Raw genomic sequence first — 13280 nt, 5'->3', positions numbered from 1 at the left:
TCGATTATTTCATTCATTCCACCCACTGAGCCTGTAGGGGGTGGTATAGCATAGACAAATCAGGGCTCCCCCACTTTCTTGTCCCGAAAAGTTATTGAACCTCTTTGTTTTTGTCGCCTCATCTGGCAAAGGTACCCAACTGTGTCTTCTTTGTTGGGCTGTTGTAAAGAGGTAAATAAAATACTTAAAATGGCATCCAGAACACAGTAGGAATAGGTTAATAAATATAAACTATAATAATGCACATCAGAAAAACAAGACTGAGAAAAGATAATTCAGTGGCTTCGATCACACAGCTCATTAACTAAGGAATTGGAGATTGGAAAATAGGCATTAGGACCCCAGAACCCATATTCATTATCTCTGTGATGTTCATATATTATGAAAACCAAACTGACAGAGTTTTTGTGCCTGTGCTCAACAACTCTGAGCAAAAGCATACTAGACAATGATGAGACCAGGCAAAAATAACTTAGCTGCTTTATCTAGGAAATAATTGCTCTTGGAAGATGGGACCATGAACCAACTCAAATTGCTTATTTTTCAAGACTAACAGCTTATTCATTCAAGGCCATTTTAAGACCCTCTCCTCACTATGCTCGCCTATTCAAAACGCTGTAGTTAACTCTGCCAACCAGTTTCTTGCTTTGCAGAAAATCACCCAGTCCAGCCCTTTCAATCCTAAAAATATTCTCCCCTGACTTCTCCCTTCTTGTTCTCCCTTATTGCAATGAGCCGAATAAACTTGGCTTTATTTGAGAAATAAGTTTTCCTGGTGGTACTTTGGGAGAGTCAGTAGTCAACAATCCTGGAAGTCTCACCGAGATCTACTAAAGATCCCGTTGCTGCTGAGGCCCAAGACCCTCGACTCAGGAGTGGACACACCCCAAAGGCCCCCTGAGCCTCCTGCTCAGGAATCTCACCAACTGTGAGAATAGTAGGACCTAGGTTGTGTCCAAACTCCTGATTTTTATTTGCTGTTGCTGAGTTTATTTTCAGATATATCTATTTTGTCTCATAGGAATAAGGACTCATCTTAAGAATCCTTTCATTATCTGATTAAATATGAAAATATGAAAATTACTATCAATGGTGACAAACTGCCTTGCTATTAACACATCTACTCTGTCTCACCATCTGCCTGTCTCATTTTCTCCTGTGAGTCCACAGAAGGAAACCTAGATGAAGGGACAGGCACAGGCTCTAGAATTTAGTCCTCCAGATCATTTCAGGGATGAATGAGTTCAGGTCTCATTGGATTGATGTACTTTGGACAAACTTTGCTTTGGGCAACCTTTTCAAAAACTTGTAAGAAGTGTTGTCTTATCTTCATTTTGTTTGTTTGTTTGTTTTTATGCCTACAGCATCCGGTATTCCTAGGTGGTCTCCCATCCAGGTACTAACCAGGCCCAACCCTTCTTAGCTTCCGAGATCAGACCAGATCGGGCACATTCAGGGTGGCATGGCCGTAGACTAGTCTTCGTATTCTTAAGAAATGTTTTATTTAGTTTCTTCTGCCAATTGTGGGAAGTTTCCTTGGGCCTCCAATTACTGATGACTGGTTTGTGGACAGACTCTACAAACACAAAGTTGCACAAGAACCACTCCTACCGCCTATCAAAGTTCTTGTGAAAACTTCTCACTGTGCTTGTCCCTCTAGGACAACCACCTGTTCCTTTAAAGCTTTGACTTTAGTGCATTTCTAACTGGAGTAATTCCATCATGGTTTTGAAATTGAAATTGCAAGGACCACATTGAGAAATTTTGGACGTAATCATGATTGTCTATTGGAGATATGCATTAGAACAAAAAGAGCAAAAAGCTCAGGAGGGGATCATCTGCCTTGCGTATCTGAAAGAGAGATTACTTTATTTAAAACAGGGAATCTTTTTTTACTTTGCTGTGCTTGTGTCTGTTTTGTGTGCGTGTGTGCATGTGTGTATGAGTGTGACTACACTCGTATATGTGTATGTAAATGAGAGAGTGCTCTTTCCTGCATACATGCCTTTGCTTTCCTTGTGAAGCTCATTCACTTTTTACACTGATGATTTCGTATTTACAGTCACCTTTCTCACGTAGTCTTTTCTTTCCTCCCCATTTTTAACTTCTATCAGAAAAGTTTGGAGATTAATGGATCCTAATTTTCTGTTTGATATTACAGAATTTCATTTATATTAAAAAGAGGACCCATTTATCAAATAAGAATAATTTAATTTTAGCTTAGAAAAACTCTACAGGTTTTTCTCTGATCTTATTACCATGTAAAAAATGGTAGCTTAATATTTTACATAAGGCGAGATTTGGGTACAATTTCTCATGATCAAAATTTTTAAGAAATTCAATATCAGTTTTATGAGCCCAATAAATTAGTATTATAACCACAAATTATTAAATGTCAAAAATATTAAATTGTGCTTAGCCCAATTAAATTTTAAATATGAATGTCTTTAAGAGATTAATATTGTGAACCTTGTGAAATCATAAGGGTTTAATGTGTTGGTAAATTTTGTAATTTTTTGGATCTTTAGTTAGCTTTAAGACCTTAAACTAATATTAAATATAATTATAGCTCAGACATTTCTTTTTATTTTTTTATTTTTTAGGTGAGGCAACCCTTGGTTGACCTCACAGATTGCAAAGACTTTGTCAGAAAGCTTACAATCCCTTATTTTTTAATTTTTTACACCTACAGCACCTGGTCTTCCTAGGTGGTCTCCTATCCAAGTACTAACCAGGCCCGAACCAGCTTAGTTTCTGAGATCAGACGGGATTGGGCTTGTTGTTCAGGGTAGCATGGCCATAGACAGACATTTCTAAGTAAGAACTAAAAGGACCATTATTGCTTAAGAAACATTATTTTGGATTTCACTTGTTTCTAAACTTTAATACAGAATGCTACAGATTAACAGGACATTTAAATGTCTTTGAATGCTACACACATGACTGTATGTATGTATCTAAAATGTATTAAAATGCTATAAAATGTGTACTCTTGGGAAAAAAATTAGACATTTTGTAGTGTATCATTTTCTAGTTTTCTTTTGAGTCCAGAAAAACAAAAGTTGATTACTTTAGTTAAAGTTGATTACTTTAATTAATATAAATGGTTCAGATTATGCTATAGTTACTGAGAAATACAAAATGGGTATGTAAGGTAATAAATATATTTTGTCTATTTCCTTCCTTAAAAATTATTATTCTTCATTAAGATGGCAAATTCCATGATATATGTATATATAAATATATACACAATTTTAAATTAAATATGCTGGTAGTTATAATTTAGATAACTAATTTTAATGGTTTTAATTTTATTATCAATTTGTATAGTTATATATTGTTTTATATATAAATAAAATATATAGTTATACATATAAACATATATTTTAAAGTGCATAAATATAAAAATATCTTTAGATTACTTTTCAAAAGTTTGTAAATAAAGAACGAGATAATAGACAAATTTGAGGGCGCACTGTAAGTGTAGAAGATCTAAAGATTATGATATAGATTTCTAATACCAAAGATGATGATCGAAGAAAACAACGAATTGTGTTAAGCATTTTGGTTTGTTTTGTTTTGTGTTTTGACAAAGTTGTCTTAGTGTTAAGAGATCTATTCATAAAGAGAAAGGCTTATGTATTCTTTACTGTAAATTGAAAAATGGATGATATACAAAAAGTAAAATTAGAATATTAGGGTTTTTTTTCTGTCTGTAAAATGACTAAATTATTCTCTACTCAGAGAACAGAGATTCCTTTTCTCAAAATATTATAGTAACACTCTGAACTTGTTGTATAACCCTGATCATTTTGACCAAAGTCCTTCATGTTTGAACACAGTTAAGTTTCTAAGGATCGTTGCTACTTTTTGTTTTGTGTTGTCAAAATAACGCTTACAATTCTTTCTTGCGTTTAAATGCTATGACTTATACTTACATTTTGACTCTTTTGACAGCTCTTCTTGATTTTGCCTTTCCCGAATTTAGTATCTGAATTCAGAATAATCAAACTGTTAAGGTGCCCTTTAAACCTACATTATCTTTTAGTTTTCTATAACATAAAGATCGACTCCCTTGTCTTGTAATGTGAAATATAATCAACATAGGTTTTGGAGGGCATTCTTAAAATTTTAATGAACTCAGTAATATTATGAGAGTTCTTTTGTCTCCCAAATTTAGGAGTATGATGAAGAGAAATTTCATCTTTCTTTGTCTATTATGCATAAATAAGAAATATCAATCTGACCTAATAATTACATACTTCTCAGGAATACAAATGTTTCCTATGCAAAAATTGGCAAACTGTCTACAAAGATAATTTTGTTTCTAGGTACCATGTTTCAATAGCCTGTCAACCAGAGAAAATAATAGTGCATTTTTTGGAAGAAATCAAAAGGCCTTGAGGATTTGTCAGTGTCCTGTCTGTTTAAAATGTGTTCTTATTCCTGGGATCATCACTGATTACATCCTTATAAATTAATTGTGTGTTAATTGTGTGTCAACCATGAAAGATGATTCCATTCTTTTCCACTCTGGTAGTTTCAGAGGTTTGGTTTTCTAGAAAAGATATTAGAGAAAAACAACTCTCTAATGTTACTTGTCTAAAATATAATGCCAGCATATTTAATTTTAAGTTTCGTTGACCAGGACCTCATCGAATACTATTAAAATGAGCACAACTGTGAAAGTTCGAGGTGATAGTACTTACTTAGGTCCATAGCTGTCAATTAAAGGGACACAAACCATCCTCGAATCACTGGAAAACTGTCCATCCACATCTGGTTTGGTGAGTCTTCGGGTTGAATTTGAGATCTGTTCTCTTGGCTTAATTTGAGCCCTCTTTACCTCTGGCTTAAATGAACTACAAATTTGTTTATAATCCTCCCCTTAATATTTGTCAGTGTGAGCTCCAGAGTCTTAAAATGCTGCTGCACAGCATTTTGTCACATCAAGGGAACCACAAAAATCCTCCAATAATAAGAAGAAAACCTGATGCTTACATAAAATCAACTCATGATTAGCACACATCAAACAGTGGCTCAGATCGGGGTTGGTGCTGCCCCCTAGCAGTAAAGATCTGTCCTCCAGCTTGACTAGAACATGGTCTTCCATTTTCACTGTGGTCTGTCCTAGGCTCCTGACATTAGGACCTGAGCTCCTAGCCCTCTGTCTCCATCCTCATCCATATATACATATATTTTAAATAAGTACAACTTTTCTGTCTATATTATGATTTCTTATGTTCTGGACAATTTCCAGGTGAAAGCTATTCACCTTTATAGAGAAATAATCACAAAAGGCTAATAATGGCTACTGGTATTTTCCCTTCAAAATGGAAAATTAATTCAACTAAAATGTGTACAGGTCTTTCTTTTTGAGCACATCATATCCGTTTATTTTTAAGGTGGTCATAAAGCAACATGTCTTTTTAGCAATGTGTGATTCTTTTGTGATCATTATTTCATTTTGTAACACTTTAAAGTAATACATTATAAGATTTTAGCTCCAAAATGTATGTTACCGATATCCTGTACTAAATTGCTCACTTTATTAATGAGAAAACAGAGAAATTAAGGGACTCACCGACAGTTACCAGTAAACAGTTCAGCTATGTTTGCATCTAGGCTTTACTTCAGATCTGGCCCTCTGCCCATCGCATCAGATCCCGTGAGCTAGCCCAGTTCAAATAACCCCCAGTTAGTTCCATATGGCATTACATGTGGTTTTCTGTTAAGTGGATAATTGTCCAAAAAAAATGTTTAACCTGAATAAAATGCCTTACCAAGTAACATCTGTTCCAGAAGAGACACCTTCTCTCTGCAACACCAAACAGCTTCTGGTGGAATTCTTGTGTCTCCAGAGACACAGAGTCCACAGGTGGAGAAGACAGAGGGTCCTGAAACTCACGTTGGTGGCTACTGAAGACCTGAAACTTTTCTGTCATCTAAGATTCTGTCATTCATTCCTATGAACTTGACCAAGATGTTCGTATGTAATAGCTTCGTACAGCTGGCCTAAGTAAAGCCATGATGGGCTGGGGATCGTGGGGTATCCTTGTTTTGCTGACTAATGTGTCAGTAGGCAGTTTTTCTAGTTAAAGGCAGTGACAGTCTAGAAGGTTACTGGGAGACATTAGTAATGGAAAGATACACAACTATTAATTTCAAAACAAATTAAATAGATGGAGCAGTTCAACAGCTGTGTATTCTGAAACACACGGAAATGACTTCTTGGATGCTCAGGTGTTTTGAAGCCGAAGTATCGATGATTTGGGTGGTTTTTACCCACACGGGGGAATTTCTCCTGTGAGAATTTAATTGATTCCTATATAGCTATTATCTTCGAAATTACCTAGTGAGAGATTAGGAAGTGAGGTCCAGTGGAAAGATGCTTGCTTTGGCTTAGAAACTGAATAATAACAACTAAAAAGAATTTTTTTCCCCCTACGAATCAGCTAGCTGGTGGGAAGAAGCAGAAGGATCAAAGTTCCTTCTTCCTCTGCTCCCCCTCTTCCTAAACCCTGTAACTTTACCTGTGTAATTAAATATTTCTGAGCCTCGATTTTCTCATCTGTGAAATGGGATTTCCTATTTTCTCACATGATTGCTGGGAAAATACTTTTAAAAGCACTTTGTAAATGGCCATATATTTTAAAAAATAACATTTGTATAGAAGTTGCTCAGATTATTGAGGAAAGTTTTCAGCAAGTTAGTTTCAATACAATCAAGATGGGAATATTCTTATCTTCCTAAAATAAACACGATAAATATGACATTTAATCTATCTTTTGCTCTGCTAAGGAAATTTTTAGACCTTTAAGTACCTTCGCAGCTGCGATAATCTCTTAATGATAGAGTGGAAAAAAATGAGATCTTTGGTCAAATGCTTAAAAAAATGCAAAGTAGCTAATTTCGTAAGTTTGGAAATAATTCTTGGGAAGCTATCCTCCAAAAATAATTCTTGGGAAGCTATCCTCCAAAGAGCAGGGCAAACATAACTCCCTGGTGATGCCTGGCCAGGGGGCAATGCTCCCAGGAAGTTGAACTTTCTTTCTTCCTCCTCTTTGAAATACAGCATGAAGAGTTTAAGGAGCCACCATTAAGAATATATCTGATGCCCGTGAATGCAGTTTGAGGCGGTCTGGTTTTTATAGTAGGTCCAAATGAGGAGGCGTCTTTCCCTCCTTTCCACCCTCCCTCCTCCTCCCTCCTCCTCCCTCCTTCCCTACCTCCCCTCCCTCCTTCCTTCCTTCCTCCCTTCCTTCCTTCCTTCCTTCCTTCCTTCCTTCCTTCCTTCCTTCCCTCCTCGTTTCTTTCCTTGCTTTTTTCCATTGGTATTGGTAATCTACTCTGTAACGCTACTAAAGTCTGAGATACAGTATAAAAGAAGACAACACAAAACCATTCTAATGGAACTTACATTCTAACCGAAGGACAGACATTAGCCACTCATCATCCTGGAAGAACAAATAAGCACTCTTCTCTTTTTACTAATCCCATTGATGCTATCTTAAGATTTAGTGACTCTTTATCTGAATGATCTTTGTCTTTATTGCCTCTGTCTATACTGTGCAAAAAGCTGATTTATTAGCCAGTTCTCCTGATTGCTGGGAGTGAGGTCCAGTCTAATGATCCAAGGATTTTCATTGCATACATATAATTCTACCTCCACTGGAAAAGGCTAAATTCATAAAAGGTTTTATAGATTCCTCAGTGTAATTATTTTTTGTTTCGAACATTTATAGGAAGGTAAAGCAACCCACACTGAATATTAAATCAGCCATCTAAAGTATTTAAATAATTAATATGATACTTATAATTCTTTCCCTCCATTAAAAACTGGCATTTGAATATTTGAGTGTATGGTTTAAAAACCCTGCATTTTAATAGGGTACTTTAGTTTAATAAATTCGGCACACTAATATTTTATACATTTCCCTCTATACAACCATAGTTACAGGTTTGTGCTTCTGAGCTGAGGAACCCATTTTCCCACTAGTATTTGTTAAACATTGTTGGGGAATGAATTGGAAGAGTATAGATTTTTGAGAGGATAGTGTGTTCAAAGGGAAGCCTTGGGTTATCTTGAATAAGCAAAGAAAAGTCTGAGAAAGACATGTAGTAAACACTTTCCTGTGATTACCCCTTGGGAGTAGAACTGAAGGAGGAAATATTACCTTCTTTACTTAATTTTTTAATTGGTGGGTTTAGTGTATTTTCTTTTACTCTTTAAGTGTGCTAATGAGGCTGCTCACCCTCTCACCCCCCAAATGATAATAGGTCTCTCCTTCACCTTCCCAGCGTCACCAGGTACTGCAGGCACCAGGCTCTCCTGTGGCTTCAACTCTGGTTCTTCAGGCCTCTCTTCCTAGTTCAGTCCTGCATTTACAGCCACGCGTATCGTCCTGAAGATAACCCGCAGTTGCCTTGAATGCAATACAGCCCCAAGCTCATCATCCTTTCAGTCAGAACGGTTTACCTTACACACTTATCATTTTTGCTAATAGAGTCGCCATCTTTTTACTGACCTGGATTTGAAAGACAAACGCTTTTCCGGGTTGCATTACCTCTGGATTGCTCTGGCCAGCTCACTCAAAGCCAAGTAACGTTGGTTCGTTTTTGTTCCTTTTCCCACAAAACCCATGCTACTTTTCAGGCCCTCATTGTCTTCCGCTTGGAGGACCCCTTGCCCTTCCTCCTGTTCCACCTGTTCAATCTGTCCTCCACGCCACAGCCCCATGAACCACCCTCTGCTTGTGGTGTGATCATTCCAACCACTCTCGCTCCTGGGACCCAGCTCAGAAAACTCCAAAGACGCTTCATTATCTACTGAATTTTAGACTTTTTATCCTGACGTACAGGTTTTCTTAACTGTCATTTCCTCCTTTCTCCCTGCCTCCCTTCCTCCCTCCTTCCTTCTTTTTCACAAATGATTATTCTGTATTGTAAACACCTCTGTACCCAGTGCTAGGGATAAGCCGATGAGCAAGACAAACTCCATATCTGCCTTTCTAGAGGGTGCGAATGAAAGAGAGGTACAAATCAGCAATTCCAGTCAGGTATGGTGAGTGCTTTGGTCAGGAAGTGTTGGGGAAGGGAGGATGCATAGGGAACCCCAACTAATGGAAAAGGGTGATTTCTCTAAAAAATAACATCCAAGTTTTAAATGTGTGAAAACTCATCAGTAGAAGAAAAGTCTTGATCTGATTTGCATCTTAGAAGGTGCGCTCAGGTTACAATGTAGAGAATGATTTGAGGTAGTGGTACTCAAATTATAGTATGGGTTACACTTCCGAGTAGATCTGGGGAGAGCCTAAGATCTGCGTTTCTAACAAGCAATGAGGAAATACCGAAGGAGTGGCTGGGCCCTTACCTTGAGAACTATTGCTCAGAGGGGAGCAAGACTGGAGGCTGAGGGGCCACACAGGAGGCTGTCCATTAGCTCAGGCGAGCTACGGCGGGTGACCTGAGAGGCAGAGACGATGGGGAGAAGTTCGGAGATCTTGAGAGCTATGTGGGAGTTGAGTAATGGGTGGGATATGGAGGTGAGGGGGAGAAAGGATTCAGGGGTGATGCCTGATCTCTGACATAAGCCCCTGGATGTGTAGACACCGTTTATTTAGAAATATAAACTCTAATCGAGGAGAGAAGCTCAAGGAGGGCAGAAGGTGCTGAGTTCAGGTTGAGATAAACTATGATGCTTCAGTTAAGAATACACGCTCCGAACCCAGACTCCCCGGTTTGAACACCAGCTTTGTCCCTTCCCACCCGGAGAACCTCACACAACGCCCTTCATCTCCCTATGTTCCAGTTTCTTCACTTTAACATGGTGATGAAAATAGCACCCACCCCATTGGACTGTGGTGAGGATTAAATGACATGCTGTATATAAAGCGTTCGTAACAGCGTCTGGTGTGTCGTACATGTTCGCTTTTGGCTGTGATGAGGAATTTCCTTCATACGCACTGGCTTATTCCAAACCGATTTCATTTTCTCAAAGGCTATACATGCCATGGTTTTCTATCTTTGTTGTTTGACTTTTTTCTGGCTCCTCTGTCTAGAATTTCTTTCTGGCATTCTCACTTATCTCTGCCTGCCGAAGTCATACCTTCTCCTCAGGATCCAAAATAAATGCCACTTCCTCCACGAAGCCTTCTCGATTGCTCTCTCTTGCCGCGATCTCTCAACTCCCACCACCCTTCATTCACATTCTCATTTGAGAACCAGACACGTTCAACCTTGTTCTGATTTCTTCTATACATGACTTGCGCTGGCCGTGATAGGTTCTCTCACGCTTTATGACTTTCGTTTATACGCTAGCCCACTTTTTGAGTGAATTCTGAGTTAGTTTGTAAATATTATGGGTAGCTGATGCTTTTAATTTCCACATACATTTGAATCTGGAATTGGGGATACTGTTATGATTTCGTTGTGTCGAATACATCACACTTGCATCCATAGAGACATGGATTTATTTGTGATTTATTAATTCAATGATAATTCATTATATCGACAAATCCTCTATTGCATTGTTTACTTCTCCTGGGGGGCGGGAATTATTTAGTGGTAAACGAGAATACTTGAAATCAATACTGCTTTCTAGTTCTAAAAGTAAGTGCACATTTTTTTTAATCAGGTAGGGATAGCTCTCTCCACACACACAGAGTTATTAATAATTCTCAACACTCAGTTCTGTTTGGATTTTCTGCCTCAGTAGCCTTTCAACATGGTCTACATATGGAACACACCCTTGTTAAAGCTACCATCCCCGCTTCATTTCTACCAACTAATATGTTCCAGAAGGTATTTTTTTTTTCTCTTACACAACAAACTGGAATAAATTCAGAGCATTTACCAAGAAATATCCCTTGATCATCTTTTTCCCTGAGGAGGGGATAAGCGGATTACAGCACTAAAAACAGGAAATACTTGGGAAATTGCTGAAAATCGGTGTGTGAAAATAATACCAACTCTTACTCTCTTAAATATTTTTTCTGAAGATCATGCTTTAGGGAAGGAAATAATAAAAATATTTTTCATCTGGAATTTAATTATTATATTATTCCTTTAGAATGATAAACTCACTCTAATAAATGCATTCTTCCTTTTCTTGTGGTACATGGAAAGCTCAGGCATAAAACCATACTATTGATAATTAAAGAAAGTTTTTTTTCCTATTAGACCTGTGCCACATTAGATATTTAAGATGTGCAGAAACCTGACATTTCTATTATACACACTTGTGGCCTCTCCTTTCTTTTGCCTCTGGGGACCTCTGGCCTGTGCTTGCCTAGGCAAGAAATGTTTATTTTGCTCCCCACACAATTTTTCAAGCAACTGCTCTCTGCCCAGATGCACCAGCAGACAAGCTCCTTTCTTCCTAAATCAGGCTTTGCATATTCAAAGAATTTGTATAACAAAAGCCCTGCAATGTTTGAAAAAAGCCCGGCCCAGCTTCTAGGGAATTGTAATAAACCCATGTTTCTCCAATTTCCCAAGTTTACCCACTGAGTTCAGACATAACCGTCTAGCAGCTCTGCACATGTGGCAGGCGGGGAACGATAAAGCTTACCACTTCAGCCTTCTTGTCAGCTATAATGCGAAACTGTGCAGTTGGTGCTAAGTATAGATTGAAAAGGGCATAGAAATGCATGGAACTATGTATAGAGCCGTTAAAATAAAAAAGACACTTCTCTACTACTAGCTCAATTCCCTGCGGTGCCTGCAGTGGTCTGTTTAGCACAGCTGGGGGAGGACAACGTGGCCAGATCCTTCCTGCCCTTCCATCTGGAGTGGGGCCTGAGGTCCTTCCCGTACTTAACTGCGGCCGCTCAGTCCAGGCGCCACTTCCCTCTCGGTCAGCAACTTCCTCCCGCTTGGCTCCCCTCCCAGACCTGATGTGGCTACTGGAGCTACGCATACCCATTTCATTTTTTACTTTGTAACAACGTCCGTGTCCCTTCTTCTCCTGTCCCTCCCCTTCCACAGTGGGGTCTCTGTGACTCTCATTCCTTACTCATTTCCCCAGAGGGTGCCACATCATCACTTTTTCCTGAAACACAGGACATTTGGAACATTTGGACACCTGGTGGCCCCTTTATCCTGTTCTTAACTTTGAGTGGTTTATTTGGTGGTGCCTGTCCCCCTTCACTGACGAAACTTTTTTGTACACGTTATTACCAATAGTTTGAGGAACCTGTGGCTTGTATGTCATCTCAGATGGGTCCAAAAAGATCATGTGGATTTTCTTGCTGCATCCCATTTGACGGATTTTCCCACAGACTCCTAATAGCGCAGGCCTTGCTCTTCAAAACCACATTTACCACCGTCGTATACACATTCTAAGTACTTTGCTATGTAGTGATGTGCTACTCTCTGTTGCATTGTTCAACAACTCCATGTCACAAATAATTATGGAGCGCCTGCTGTACACAAGGCAGTGCATTTCTACTGAATGCTGCACAACGATGGATAAAGTGTGATTCCTGTTCTCAGTGGTGACTGGAGGTGGCAGAAGCTTCCACAACTAGCTGAGAACCAGATCAGACCACCTACATTTTCTGTTCCACATCGACTTTTGTGGAGGCACTTGGTTTGTGTCATAGCCACTACAGAACACACAGCTCTGTGAAGATATCGTGATGTTTAAAAGAATGTAGCATGATTGAATATTGGAAGCGTGAACTCACCTGAGCTAGTGGTTTGCAGGGTGACTGGCAGATGTTGAGGTAGTGGTTTGCGGGGTGACTGGCATTGTGTTCCTTTGAACATATGAAACATCAGTATCCTGCAACATGTCTTTGAGTTCGTTGTAGTACCCTGACACGTCTCAAAGCACATTCTGGGAGCTGTGAGCATTTTACTTTTTAAAAATTTATTTATTTATGTTTATTTGTTTGTTTGTTTGTTTATTCATTCATTCATTCATTCATTCATTCATTCATTTTTTTATACCTGGTCTTCCTAGGTGGTCTCCCATCCAAGTACTAACCAGGCCCGACCCGGCTTAGCTTCCGAGATCAGACGAGATCGGGTGCATTCAGGGTGGCATGGCTGTAGGCAGCATTTTAAATAAAATCAAATTACCATAAATATATGCTTTCACAAGTATTAAAAAATACTGTACTTTTGTTGGTGTTGCTATTTCATGGTCCCTACCAACTTGCCATGAAATTTAAATGTATGATTCTGTGTACACTCTACACTCTTTTATTTATTGATAGAACTCATTCCTGCATGCATGGTCTCTGGGGGAAGCCTATAGCTACTGCTGAGTATTA

General features: G+C 38.6%; 2 pseudogenes; both read right to left on the bottom strand.

The window, feature by feature from the left end:
• Positions 1 to 1355: 1355 nt before the first annotated feature.
• LOC120607634 (uncharacterized) lies at positions 1356 to 1474 on the bottom strand (annotated as a pseudogene).
• An 11468-nt stretch (positions 1475 to 12942) lies between these two features.
• Positions 12943 to 13052, bottom strand: LOC120607500 (uncharacterized; annotated as a pseudogene).
• Between the last annotated feature and the right edge of the window lie 228 nt (positions 13053 to 13280).

This window comes from Pteropus medius, unplaced genomic scaffold (assembly GCF_902729225.1).
Source record: "Pteropus medius unplaced genomic scaffold, Ma_sr-lr_union100, whole genome shotgun sequence".
NCBI classification, from domain to species: Eukaryota; Metazoa; Chordata; class Mammalia; order Chiroptera; family Pteropodidae; genus Pteropus; species Pteropus medius.
The sequence above is the reverse complement of the archived record's forward strand: the minus strand, read 5'-3'. Positions and strand labels throughout refer to the sequence as shown.